Source organism: Phascolarctos cinereus, unplaced genomic scaffold, assembly GCF_003287225.1.
Source record: "Phascolarctos cinereus isolate Bilbo 61053 unplaced genomic scaffold, phaCin_HiC Scaffold_1;HRSCAF=81, whole genome shotgun sequence".
NCBI classification, from domain to species: domain Eukaryota; kingdom Metazoa; phylum Chordata; class Mammalia; order Diprotodontia; family Phascolarctidae; genus Phascolarctos; species Phascolarctos cinereus.
In genome coordinates this window covers 83744588-83759093 of record NW_027555514.1, presented here as the reverse complement: position 1 = coordinate 83759093, position 14506 = coordinate 83744588, and the positions used below count along the sequence as shown (strand labels likewise).

General features: G+C 40.1%; 1 protein-coding gene and 1 long non-coding RNA gene across 5 annotated transcripts in view; one reads left to right on the top strand and one right to left on the bottom strand.

The window, feature by feature from the left end:
- DNAJB6 (DnaJ heat shock protein family (Hsp40) member B6) overlaps positions 1–14506 on the top strand; it is a 118830-nt gene that overhangs the window by 83122 nt on the left and 21202 nt on the right. The gene's annotated exons all lie outside the window — the stretch shown is intronic.
- On the bottom strand, positions 3904–12740 carry LOC144456806 (uncharacterized). Its single transcript, XR_013485904.1, has 4 exons — positions 12689–12740; positions 11499–11576; positions 5226–5308; positions 3904–4392 (listed from the first exon to the last, which is right to left on the bottom strand). It is a non-coding gene; the product is annotated as an uncharacterized LOC144456806 (long non-coding RNA).

The following is a 14506-nucleotide window of genomic DNA, read 5'->3' as shown; positions in this document are numbered from 1 at the left end:
ATTTGTTCAGCCATTCTCCACTTGATGTTTATCCCTTTTGTTTCCAGTTCTTTGCTACTGCAAAAAGAAGCACTATAAATGCTTTTGTATATATGCTTCCTTTTCCTTTGATCTCTTGGGGTATAGGCGTAGTAGTGGGATATAGTTGCAAATTGTTATCCAGAATGGTTAGGCTAGTCCACAGCTCCAACCAGAATGCGTTAGTGTACCTATTTTCCCCACATTCCCTCCAGCATTTTTTATTTTCTCTTTCTATTATCTTAGCCAATCTGGTAAGTGTGAGGTAGTCTCTTAGAATTGTTTTAATTTGCATTTCTCTAATTAGTAGTGATTTAGAAAATTTTTTCATATGACTTGATTTCTTCCTCTGAAAACTGTTCATATCCCTTGACCATTTATCAATTGGGGAATGCTCTTATTATAAATTTGGCTCAGTTACCCATATGTTTGAGAAATGAGACCTGTATCAGAAACTTGCTACAAAATCATCCCCCTCCCCATTTCCTGCTTTTCTTCTGATTTTGGCCACATTGATTTTATTTTAGGGAAAAACCTTTTAAATTTTGTTTAATCAAAATAGCCATTTTACTTTCTGGGAAACTTTTTATCTCCTACTTGGTCATGAACCTTTCTGTCCTTAGATCTGACAGGTAATTTTTTCCATGCTCCCCTAATTCACTTTTGATATCACCCTTATTGTCTAACTTATTTTGAGCTCATCTTTGTATATGGTGTGAAATATTGGTCTATGTCATATTCTTGAGTTTTCCCAGCAATTTTTGTCTGATAGCTGGGATCTTTGGGTTTATCAAACAGTGGGCTACTGTGATCATTTACTTCTGTATAATGTAAACCTAATCTATTCCATTGATGAACTACTCTTCTTCAGTATCAAATTATTTTAATGATCACCACTTTGTTGTTTGAGATCTGGTACTGCTAGGGTCCCTTGATAGTCTTGATATTGTTCCTTCAGATGAATTTTATTGTTATTTTTCCTAGCTTTGTAAAGTAACTCCTTAGTAGTTTGACTGGTATGGTACTGAATAAAGTAAATTATTTAGGTGGTACTGTTATTCTTTCATGTTGGCTCTTTGTACCTGTAAGCAACTGATATTTCTTTAGTAATTCAGATTTTCCTTTATTTGTGTGAAGAATATTTTGTAATTGTATTCATTGAGTTCCTGTGTGTCTTGGCAGGTAGATTCTCAAGTATTTTATAACTGTCTGTAGTTATTTCAAATGGAATTTCTCTTTCTATATCTTACTGTTGCATTTTGTTAGAAATATATAGAAATGTTGATATTTTATGTCGGTTTATTTTAAATCCTGCAATTTTGCTGGTTTGTTTTGATTGGTTTTTGGTTGATTCTCGGGTTCCTCATAGCATCTACAAAGAGTGATAGCTTTGTGTCCTTGTGTTTATTCCTTCAGTTTCTTTTCTTTTTTTTTTTTTTTGGCTATAGCTAGCATTTCTAGTATTGAATAATAATTATGATAATGGACAGCCTTATTTCACCTCTTGTCCTATTGGAAAGGGTTTTAGTTTATTCACATTTCAGATAATGTTTGCTTTTGGTTTTAGATACTTATTTCTATGCTTTCTAGTGCTTTTAATAGGAATGGGTATCATATTCAGCTCTTACTTTCTCATGTGCTAAGAGTTAAGCCAGCCTGTGCACTGTGTCAACATTGGACAGAGTGCTGAACTGGACAGGAAGACCTGTATTCATATCCTTCCTCTGACCCTCACTAGCTGTGACCATGGGCAACTTATAATCATTTCTCTGTTTCAATTTCTTCATCTGTAAAATGGGGGAAAATATGCCCATGTATTTAATTCACAAGACTCTGAAAGACTCAAATGAGATGTCTGAAGCACTAGTCAAACTTTAAAACATTTTTTATAGCATGTCAGTTATTGTATTTCTAGGCATGAATACAAGAAACAGTGTATGAGTTGAGCAATGACAGTCCTTAGGCCATGGCCTAGCAGACTCTGTGTGCTTTATTTAGACTTCAGTACTTCAAGGATCTGCAACGTATATTCCACAAATGCAGAGTGGAGCTTTTCTCCATAACTTAATAGATGATCTTTGAGAATTGCTGTGGTTGAAAAATTCATCTCCTCACAACCAACCTGGGGATGAGCCTTGGTGAATTTAGACTGTTTCTCCAATGACAGTATCATCACCAGTTGGAACTGGAAGCCTTTCTAGCTTGTATATGACCTGCGGGCACTTGCACTCTGCATCTCCCTCACCTCACCAAGGAGCATCATGGGAATCTGTTAGTGGGGGAGATGCTTAACAAGTGCCAAGCAAATGGAATTTAAGTTGCTTCTGGTTGTGTTGGAAACAGTGAAGTAACTATTTTTTTCCCCCTAGGAAAAAGAAATAATGTGGCCCCAGAGTAGATTAATGCTAAATGAACTTTTATCATGGGAGAATCAAGTGGATAGAAAAAACCTTCAAACAATTCTCTCCAAACTTCCCCTTGTCACCCCCCCCCAAAAAAAGTTTACAGGTGGCCTATCCTAATTAGCAGCTGAAACTCCCTAAGAGGAAGGATCTTAAAAAGGATATTGCATTTAGTATCCTACCTAAACAAGTACAGCACATAGTTTGTTAACTGAGGGTGACAATGCTGGCCTAGCAACAGCTCCCCCTCTTTCTGGTGCCATTGTAAAATAGGATTCGTTTATAGTTACTTGTATTGTGAGCAGTTTTTAACATTTATGTTGTATGTTGTAGGATAGGCCTCCTTTTATTCCTGTGGTTTCCTAGTTAGTCCCTTTGAAGTCATTGTAACATCAAGTGAAAACCTTTACAAGGCTATGCTGGTTTCTGGATTAGTTTTGAGTTTCAAGTCATAGTCAAGGGACCATTAAGAAAACAACTCAAGTCTCATTGAAGTGAATGATATATCCATGGAGCAGCAGCAGTATCCCAAGTAATGACCTTTAGAAGCCACATCGGGCTGGGATCTTGGGGTCCTAAGACATGGGACTATGTGCTACTAATGAATGCCGGGGGGGTGGGCCCCCAACCCTCCTTCCACCCCCATTACTTTTTCCATGGTGACAAGCCTTTGGGGAGAAAATTCTGTGCTACAGAGTTTTTTCATTGGGTCCCTTCTAAAGATAATTGCCTACCTCCTGGTAATCCAAGGGGAAAACCTTCACCAGATAGCCTCCAGTTTCCAGGAGGAGTTTCCTGAAAATGGCCCAGCTCAGTAAGTGCAGTAGGTGTGGCCTGCCCTGCAAACAGCATCTCTCCCCTTACAGAAATGAATCAGGAATAAAGCATTTATTGCACAACGTTTTGCCCTATGGGCAGCCTTTCAGGATAGTCCTTATTGTGCTTGTTTGAGGTGTATGCCTGTGTTTTCTCCCAGTTGGCATTTTGTTCACTAGGCCTTTGCATTATTTTGTGCAAAGTTTCTTGAGGAGGGACAGATCTTGAATGAAAGTGTCAATCTCATAATCAAAAAAAGGACTGGTGCCTCCATAGGAAATATCTCCTCTGACAGAGCAGCTAATGCTTGGAGAAATTAGATTCTTTAAAATGTCACTGCTTGGAGTGTTTGTTAGTAGCCTGTAAAGTATCTTTTAGAGATTTATTTCAGCTGTCTCATAATTTTATAGTTGTTCCTTTTCCTTTAAAAATTATAAAAGCCACTCTTGTAGACAGCATTACAGCATATCGTGGTTAAATCACCCACAGCACCAGAACCGTTTCCAACATGATAAAAGAGGACTGATGGAGAAGGCAGCCCTGTGAGCTAATTTGGGGTGAATAGGTTTACATATCTATTTTTAGTTATTGTCAATAAGGGCTTTCATATGCAAAGATTTGTTTTGGCGTGAATCATTCCTCTGGGTCTGCATTTGAAGAACTGGGAGTTAAAATAACTAAATTGTTTTCATCCTCTCCCCTCTTACCCCAGTGAGTATGTACACACCGGCCCTATCGGACTAGTCCTTTAGGCAGGCTGTGGAGGGAGGCTAGGTAGAAGGGCAGGGTTATTGCTGATGTTGGCATTTCTTCCCTTCCAGCCTCTTGTTTTCCACCCTGAACTGCTCAAGTCCTAATGGGTGGCAACTGCGTCACCAGACAAAATTAACTTGTAAGAAGGGGAGGAACAGGGTGAACTGGCAATGCTGTCAAGTGGCTGTGTTGTAATATGTTGAGAGGGGGTAGTAAGCCAGATGAAAATTACAAACTCCCTAAAGGCATATCATTTCCCAAGGGTCTGAGTGAGAGAACAATTGGGTTCAGTTCTTCCAACCAGCCTTTGTCCATTGTTCTTTGTCCTGTCACCCTTTTCTCCTCTTGCTTTGTGTCTCTGGCTCCTAAAGCCCTTTAGAGAAGGGTCATTTAGGCCCATGTCCTAATTTGGAAGAAAAGAGAAAAAGACATTTCAGGCAGGTCTAGGTGAGTGACTTGCCTAAGGTCACACGGCTCAGTTTACTATTTGTCTACTTTTGTTTGTTTAATGGGATCCTGTCCCACATTGTTTCTCCCTCTTGATGAGTTGGCGTTGGCTTGAGACACTTGCTCTCAGCCCCTCTAAGAGATGTGTACTAAACATTGAGCAGAGAAGAACATTGACCCTGGAGTCTGAAGACCCAAGTTGGAACCCTGCCTCTGACACATGACCTCAGGCAAGTCACTTAATCTTCCTTTGTGTCAGTTTCCTAAACTGTAAAATTAAGGGGTTGGAATAGATGGCCTCTCAGGTCTCTTCCAGCTCTAAGTATTTGATCCTATGACCCTAAGTGCTTGACAGATAGCCTGTCAGATGGGAGCTACCCCCAAACCTGGCCTAGATTACCACTGAGTATTTCCTATTTATGTCTCCTGTGCTTAGTACTTGGTAGTGCTCTTTTGGCCATCTCAGGACGCTGCTTCCCAGTATTCCCTGATGTATGGCTTGATTTTGCAGCCTTGGTTTTCCATGGGACCTTAGCTTTGGCAAGAGCCATATAAAGAGCTAGTATGTGTGGGACAGTGACAACAGCCCTCCTGGGAGTCTCGAGGTCTGAGTTCTAATTCCACCTCTGTGACTTCTGTGACTTCAGATTCTTTTGGCATTATGTAGTTTATGATATTATTTTCTAACCAACAACCCCATGAGGCCAAGGAGTCCTATTTTACAGACAATCAGCTGAGCTGGGGGAACTGAGATGATTGGCCCATTTAGACTTATAGTTAGGTCTTTACACTCTTAGAAAAGGTGGCCTGTTCTTGCACAATTCTGCCTCTCCGAGTTTCTTCACAAACTACTGGAGCTTCGGTTTTCTCATCTGTGGGGAAAAAAAAAAGGGCTAGATGAGATCCCAAGCCCTTAGGATGAGAACACTTAGAACCACAATTTGAGTTTGTGCCCATACCCCCTATCAACCTAGTGAGGCTCCCAACAAAACTGGTCAGACTCCTTAGTGAAGTACACGTTGGCATATACCTTGCCTTGACTGGCGTGATATGAAAAATGTGTTTCAGGTGACATGTTTTGCTGGAATAGTGTGGGACTAAGAGAGCACAGTCTCCACATTCCTTGGGAAGCAGTTCATATTTGGTCAAAGCTAGTCAGTTTGTATTTAAGGAAAAGAGCAGTCGGGTTCATGTTTTCATTTGCATTTTATCAACTGAACTCTTTCATGGCCTAAGGACTTCTCCAGTTTGGGAAAGAACAGAGGCATGTGAGATGATGGTGCAAGTGTAACAGCTGCCATTGCATTCCAAGGATAGCTTCTGAATGATTTCAGCCTTTTTTAGCCCAAGAGGATACTGACAGATTTTTGTCCTGTTTTGTTTTTTAAAATTATTTGGCCTTTTATTATGGGGTCGCTTCTTTAGGGTTAGCACTCTGGAAAGGTGCTCGACCAGTTGTCGCTCTTTTGAGTTTGCAGTGTTGGCAACTTGAATAAAATTCAAGAAAATTTGAGGCTCTTTTGGAGCACAAGAAAATTGGGGCAGCCTGGGTTTGTGAGGCTTAATAATTTGATTCTCTGTGGAGTTTTGCGGTGTTAGCGGATTCAGTTGGTAATGAGAGACCTCAACAGAAATGCAGTATTTGAGCACTAAAACATTTTTGAAATGTTTGGAATTGCTTACATGGAGATGCGCAGGACTTAACGATAGTCATCTGCTTTTTGGTTCATAAGTAAGACTACTGGGGACTTAGTGAAGCTTATCCTAATTTGGTGAAACTGCCCTTGTGTACTTATTAGGGTGGTGAGAAAGTGGTTCTAAATGGTTTTCATTCCACTAAACCAAAAGAAAGCTGAGATCTATTCAGATAGTCATCTAGCATTACCTAGTTTAAACAGTGGGGCAAAAAACAATAAAATAGATAGAGCCCAAATTCTGCATTTAGAGAACTTGGGTTCAAATCCCAGCTCTGTCACTTAAGACCTGTGACTTGGGGCAAATTGATTAACCTCTCTGGTCTTGGACTAGACTTCCGAGGTCTCACCTAAATCTAAATCGTTGATTTTATGAACTGATGATCCTGTGCATGTTTGAAAATGTCTGGGTTTGACTCTTTAACTCTGCCTCCTATTAGTAATATGACTCAACAAATCACATAACCCCTTTGTGATTCAGTTTATTATTCTGTAAAATGGAAAGATAGTAGTGATTGGTGGTATATCACAAGGCTGTAATGATTATTAGTGAGATTTTTGGATGAAATTATATACGTGTGTGTGTGTATATATATATCTATATATCTATATCACCTATAGCATCTTGCAAGCATGAAAGCATTAGATACATCTTAGCTGTTGTTACCATCCTTAAGTTAAACCAAGGAAATCCTACTTGATAAAGTGTCTTTGCCAACCTATGGTATTTGAAGCACAAGTTTTGAGATCTATTAATAGTGAGCATGGCTCTCCTACCTCCCAGAACTTCTATGGCCTTTCAAAGTTACATGTGTTAAATATACTATTAGAAGAGATTTGAAATTAACTTTTCTCTGCATTGATGCATGAAGGTGACTAATATTTAAGGAAATGCTGGAAAAAGCCAGAACATTAGTCATCATGGGATTAGCACATCCCTCAAAGGCTTAATAGATAATATTCTGATGCTTAAAAGCTTAATATGGTCGTGAATTCCAAAATAAATCTGAAAAACCTAATTCTTAGCAAGTGACAAACTAATTGCTCTTCCATACTTTTTTTTTATTGATGTCTTTTGTTTTTATACAAAATGATTTCTGGAGAGAATATTCTTTCACCTCAAAAGTGAACCCTCTTAAATGGAGAAAAGTGATTAAGAAAAAAACGATCTGCCAGAGTGTACAGCATTCTGTTCTAGTTGTCTACTGCATCTCTGTGGAAGGGCAGACATGACTTCATCTCTTCCCCTGGACCAATATTGGTTTTTTACTTAATCCAAGTTGAACTTCCTTTCAGTGTGTACATGGTGCTGTTTCTGCTCGTCGTTTTTGCCTTTTTGTGTCTCCAGTGCTTAGCAGATTGCCTGGAACATATTAAGCACTTAGTAAATGCTTGTTCATTGATTATACTCTGCCTTAGTTCATCCTAATCTCATTACCTGGCATTTATAGGGTTATATTTATGTTTTGTATGTTACAGTTTTTTTTATTATGTGGGTTTATATATTTTTATAAAGTTTGCAAAGCACTTCACATATGTTAAGTAATTTGTTCCTCACAGCAAAATCATGAGGTGGGTGCCACTATTATCTCCATTTTACAGATGAACAGACCGAGGCAGGTTGTGACTTGCCTGGGTCACACAGTATCTGAGGCAGGATTCAAACTCAAGTCTTACTGACTCTCAAGTCCAGGACTCTACGCATTGTGTCACCCTAGCTTCCTCATTTGTGTCCTGTTTTACAAAAATACTCCATTACATATCATATACCCCGGCTTATCCAGCCTTTCCTCAGTTACTTGGCACTGACATTTTGGTATGTTGGACCTTCCTCCATACTTTGGGGGGGGAAAGTTAACTTTAGTTGATAAACCTAGCATCTTACACCTCGGTCCAGTAAACCACTGACCACTCCTAATCTTGACCAACCCTAGTTATTCTAGGTGGCTCTTTGTAGAGGTCATTTACCTATTAAAAGACACTGACCCTCATTTGGAAAGGGCTATTTCCCTATCCCCTAAGACTGACTGATCATCCTACCAAATTTTTCTTTCACCTTGCTAAGCTTATATCATAACATCTATGTTCATAGTGCTTGTTATATCATGTTCCCTCAACATACCCACAATACACTCTGAGGGTATTGAGAATTAGCTTACATTTCTAGATCTGTAGTTTAGGTTGTTAATTTTTATTAGCAATCATTTTTTTCTCTCACTTTTCCCCCCCCTGACTAACATAATTTCTTTCAGGCCTGTGCTAATTTTTATGGTTGATCTAATGGCACATCTCATTATTACTGAGTGTAAAAATAGAACCTCTGCTCCAGAGAGGTCGAACTTAAAACCTGAATGTCAACTTTGGGGTTGAGTTCTTGAAAAAAGATTGTGAATTATCACAAGGCAGAAAACAGCTGTTAAGAGCCCAGACCTTCTAGGATTAAAGATTTGCAATATAGAAGTCACTTTACCTTGTGGACAGAGAACAGAAACTTTTTTGGGGAGGCACCTCCTTTGTAATGCTGATGGTAGGGGTACAGTCCTAAAACTGTCAAGGCTCAATGTTTGTTGTTACTTCGAGTTATGTTTTAGGGAGAGTGATTTGAACTCTTATATCTACATCTGTAATGACAAGTATGTTATTGTGGGTTTCTGTCTTTTTAATTAGTCATATGTCCTAACAACACACACTGCAAATAACAAGAAGTTCCCTCCTGAATACATATCATTTGTTACTGGCTTTTTTCCAATACCCTGAGGATTATAAATTTCTGTGCCTTCTATGGCCCAAAGAAATTAATCCCAATCTTGGTTGCCTTTTTTGTAAATTTTAGTGTGGGACCGAAAAAGAATTAGAATTGCCTTATTGGCTAATAGTAATTGACTTTTTATAAAGAGCTTTAAAGTTCGCAAAATGCTTTCCATGTTATCTCATTTGACCCACAAAACAATCCTGTGATATAGGTATTACAGGTTTTTATCCCCATTTTATAAGTGAGGAGACTGATACTCAGAGAAATTATTTGATTTATCCATAGTCATACAGTTAATGTTAAAGATGGGATTTGAATCCAGATGTTACTTATTTTAAGTCCAGCATTATATCAACCAATCTTGCTGCCTCTCCAGATAAATATAACCCTTCTGCTCTGAAAATATTAATCTTTTCTTTCACCTGTTCTTCTGCCACACACTTTGCAATTCCAGCTATGTAGAGATGAACAGTGTGTATTTGGTAGTTGGAAATTTAACCTTTAAAATGCTGTATAAAAGATGGAATGGCCAAAATTATTAACTTAGTTGATGAGGGCATGGAGTCACTAAGCCTTCTTATGGGTTCTCTTCCCCCCTTCCCTCCTCTTCATTTGGACCAAGTAGCCTTTATCTGTGACACCGTCTGCACTTCAGATCATGTATCAACTGCCTAATAAATGTATGCTTCTGATCCCAAGGACAACTGGTGAAGCAAGCGTGTGGCCAGATACGGGCCTTTACTAGAAAGGCAAGTTGAAGATATTAAGCCCTCATGGTGCATGGGCCAATGATATTTACATAATAATAGCTAACATTTTTATATAACATAAATATGTGGATTTAAGGTTTGCAAATCACTGTACATATGCTATCACATTTGATCCTTTTAATAACCCTGTTGTTATAGGAAAGGAAGATTCATTAGATTGCATGAGAACTTTATAAATATAAATACGGAGCTGGGTTCCAATTTGAATATTACTTTTGCATTTTACCCTTTTGCTAAGTGTTTTCTGGAAATTTCAAACATTTATTTGCAACCAATCTACTCCCTTCCCTACCATTAAACTTTGCCTCTTTTAAAATTGGTTTTTAACACAGGAGGGTGATAAATTTAGTAGGCTGAAAATAGCATAAACCTGCAGGGTGCCCTCGAGCACATTGGAAAGTAAATAATAGTCATATTTGGCAGCTAAATGAGGTTCTGTGGGAAGAGAACGTATACAGACTCTTTACTACCTGTATGGTAGCCACAACTTTGCCCTGAAGGCTGCAGGGAGGGGATTGAGTCTTATGGAAGTGCTCAACAAAACCTCTCTGGTCTGTTGTTAGGTCTTAAAAAGAGCTACCCTGCCTGCAGTCCCCTGGTAAAAGGTCAAGGAGCGCAGTGTGCAAAGTCAGTCAACAAGCATTTATTAAGTGCCTATTCTGTGTGCCAAGAACTATGCCAGACACTTGGGATACACAGAATGAAATATTCCCCTATTTCCATAGAGTTTACATTCTAACAAGGAGAACAGCCAGGATGGGCAGGCAGGAGCAAGAGTCTTCCCAGTCCATGGCATCCTGGGTTTTACAACAGTTTTTCATGTGGTCAGAAGAAAACCAGATTGCATTTAGTCACCTGTGCCACGGTTGGCAAAACATAGTTCTCGTCCCCTTTATAGATGCAGTGTTGCTGGAAGTTCTCCATCAGATTCCTGGGCTTGTGTTGTTGTTAAGCATTTTGTCTAAACTACTGCAAACAAACGCATTATCCATCTTCTTGAAAAGAATGCTGCTAAGCAACACTGGAAGCTCTGTTTTGCTTATTTTGAGCTCTTCGTGTGCAATATTGCCCTCTGCTGGTAAATAACTCAGAAGACTTGTGTACAGGGTGTTTTTTTCCTTCCTGCTCTCCTTTTTGATGAGCTGTTTGGCCTACTTTCTAATATACATCCACTGGAGGAGAAAACCACTCCTCATTCTCCTCCTCTGTGCCACCCTTCCCCCAACCAAATAGTATCTCCAGAGCTTTTCAAAGAGTGAATTTTTAGTGCTATGCCCACTCTCAGGTAGTGGTGTCAAACTCAGAAATGGGGCTAGTACACCATATGTAAGGATTCCTGTAGTGGTATATTGACTTTCGTAACCACAAATTAACATTGTTTTATTTCATTTTAATTTATTTTGTTAAATATTTCCCAATTACTTTTTAAAGCCGCATTCTGGAGTGTTGTGAACCACTGACTTCCTCCTGTTTAATATCTCTGCTGTAGGGCAGTAGTCTACTCCTTACTCTTCCCTTCCCCCCTTCCTTTTGATGAGGAAAAACTAATTTTCATTTTCCCCAAAGCCTGGAAGTGGGTGAGATGGGACAGCGAAGCCCCTGGGCTTAAGCAAAGTAACTTAGAGGGCTACCCCTGGCATGAAACTGCCTTCTCCACTGGGAATTTGGGGCAAACATGGGCCCATTATCCAGCTTTATGGATATATATATAGCTGGGTTCCCATTTGAATACTGCTTTTACTGTTTATCATTTTGTTAGGTGTGGGAGTGACAGGAGACCCCTGCCTTGTTCCCAATTGATACCATACTTTATCAACCTGGATAGCCACCCTCGAGAGACCCATACCTGTGTATTTCCTTTTTGGGAACTCCATACCCCGGGGTATCTTGCTGGTTGCTTTTGATAGGTTCAGTCTGTATGGATCTGGGCAGAAAAAGATCAGCTCCTGCTTTACCCAGAGTCCAGAGATGACATTTTGTCCTGTAATTCAGCATTATACCTCTCTCCCTCCTCCCAGAAAACAGAGTAGAAGCCTAATATTCAATTAAATGTCAAATGTCACTGTTGCCTGTGTATTTAAAATGGTTTTAAGCCCATGACTGCCTTTCCCAATTGGAGGCTGAGTCTGTAGGTGATTCTGTGAGGAGTGGAAGGGCTGACCAGATCCTAGGAATTCAGGAGCCAGTCTGCCCAGCCAAGAGGCCTACGCTTTTGTGACAGTGGTACTCTCATTCTATAACCATTAGTGGTCCTTATGTATCAGATGGCAGCTATGCAGAGCTGGCCGGGCATTGGTCCCCAGCCTTAGCATCATGTGGGCTTGCTTTTACAACTCTTGAGCCAGTGAATGAGAGCAGGTGCAGAAGAAATGGGTTCATGAAACAGGGTGTAGATCTGGTTTTCTGACTTTAAACACAGTTTCTTTTCTCTGTACCAACCTGACTTGTTAAGTTACTTAATGCGTCAGGGCCTCCGTTTCCTCATTTATAAAATGAAGGGGTTGCACTAGATAACCTCTAAGATCTCTTCCAGTATAAATCCCCTACCTCTCCATCCCCATTAATTTTTCTAAGCCTGTGACAAGAAAGGTGAGAGAAGTGTTTTAGCTGTGTGCTGGTATTATTAGTCAAACAGAATAGCTTCCCTTAACTCTCTTTCTAGTCTTCCTCCTTCCTCCCTTCCCCCTTCCCACCTCCAGCTCTTTCCTGTACCTTTTCAGAGCAGAAGAACAGGTTTGGGAAGAAAGAAATAGTTTTAGGCAATGCCAGGAAAAAAAAATAGCTCTTAACCTTGGCAGTCAGTGGCTTCCAGTCCCCGTGTGGAGTTTGCTGAGTCATTTCAGGGTCACTACCCAAAATCTGTCCTTCTGTGGCCCATAACTTTTCTTGAAGAGAGCAGCATGAAATCATGGAAGAGCACTGGGTTTGTTTGCCTGGATGCCTTTGTCCCTCCCCTCTCAGAACCTCTGTTTCCCAAGCTGCACAAATGGCCTCACCTACAGACTTTGTTAAACTTTAAAGTAAGTACTTACGTACGTGTGAGAAAGTAATTTCTGCTCTGGCCAGGGGCTGGCCCACTAGCTGGACTTCCGAGATATGCTGGTATCCAAGGCTACCCTTAAAAACCTAAGCTCATCTTTCCGTGTCATAAAGAGGCTTCTCTTTACTGGCTGTGTGACCCTCTCTCAGCCTCATTTTCTTCAACTATAAAAGGGGATAATAAAAGTATATACCTCAAAAGGTTTTTGGGAGGATCAAATGAGTTAATATATAAAGTGCTATGTAAATGTTAACAGTTATTATTACCCAAAGATGAGAGAAAACAACCAGATTTGAAAACGGGCAAAATTCTTTTCTTCCGGTAAATAACGTGCCTAAAATAATTCCCAACAGCAGCCTAGATGAAAGACAGCATGGTTTAGTTAGTGGATGATCTCAGTCCGTGAGATCTGGGTTTAAGCCTTGCTTCTGACACTGTGTGACCCTGAGCAGGTTGCTTTACGATTGTCAATTGTAGAGAAGGTGGTATTAGTGATTTGGGAAATTTTGGTGCCTTTAGTCCTGATGAAATCTCAAATGTTGCCTCTTCTCTCCAGGATTGTGGACTCATAGATTTGAAACTGGAAGGGAGATTCTTCCAGCCCCCCATCTTATAAAATTAAGAGATAGCCCCCAGTGAGTAATAAAGTGCTCTTGCCATACTGCATAAAAGCATCTAGCTCCCCTAGCCATCCCCTTGTACCTCATCCTGTCATTCCAATTCCCTTTTCTTCCTCTTTAAGGTTCTAGGAGGCTTTGGAAGTAATCCACAGTCGTGGGGAATCAGGAAGCAGCCAGGCTTTTCTGAGCCTGTAGCATGGCAAATGGCCAGGGCCTGTGGCTCTGTGACTCAAACACAGATGCTTTCACAGTGTCAGAAAGTACCATGGTCAGAACTAAAAGCTTCCTCGAGAGTGGGCGGCAGCAGGTGGGGAACAATTAGTGGGTAGTCTCCTGCTGGCTGGTGGTAGTAATCAGAATAGATCTTAATGTTTGCATCTATTAATATAAAATGAATTTACAGTATTCATGTTCTTAGACATCCTTGTGGGTAAGTTCCCTCCCTCTGCCCCAGCCTCCCATCCATCTATTGGCAAAAAGGTCATCAAATCACACAAGTCTTAACCAGTGGGGGTGGGGGGCTAGTTAGAGACTGTGTCCTGGACTCCTGCAGGTCTATCTGTACATTTTAGTGCCTAAACCAGCATTCCATCTTCCATCTGCCTGCCTGTGCACAACGCTGGTTCCCAGGCCCAGAATGAATGCTTTTCTTCAATTTACATCCCAGAATCCTTTAAGGCTTAGTCCAGGTGGAAACCTGACTTGATAAGTTGTTAGTGAAATATAAGCACCTTGAAGGCAATGCCTAGGGCAGTCATTGACCCTGCTTGCTGATTGGTTGATTAGCATGCTCTCCTTTATATTATCCTGTGAATGAGCATATATGTTGTATGTTGAGAATGTTATCTCTTTTAAGACAGAATCCGTTTTCATGTTTAATTTTGGTCCTTGATGTCTAGTGATTGAATTTAACACACATTTAATATTAACAACAACAGTACTGTTAGCTATCACTTTATATCTAGCATTGTATAGGATTTTAAGGTTTGTAAAGGGCTTTATAAATACTATCTCCTTTCATCCTCACAACCACCCTGGGGGATAAGTGCTATTGTTACCTCTGTTTTACAGATGAGAAAACTGGACTTGTGAGTACTTAAGTGGCTTGCCTAGCATTCCATAGCTAGAAAGTTTCAGTGACCGGATTGGAACTCAGGTCTTCCTGACCCCAAGTTCAGTGTTCTTTCCATTCTG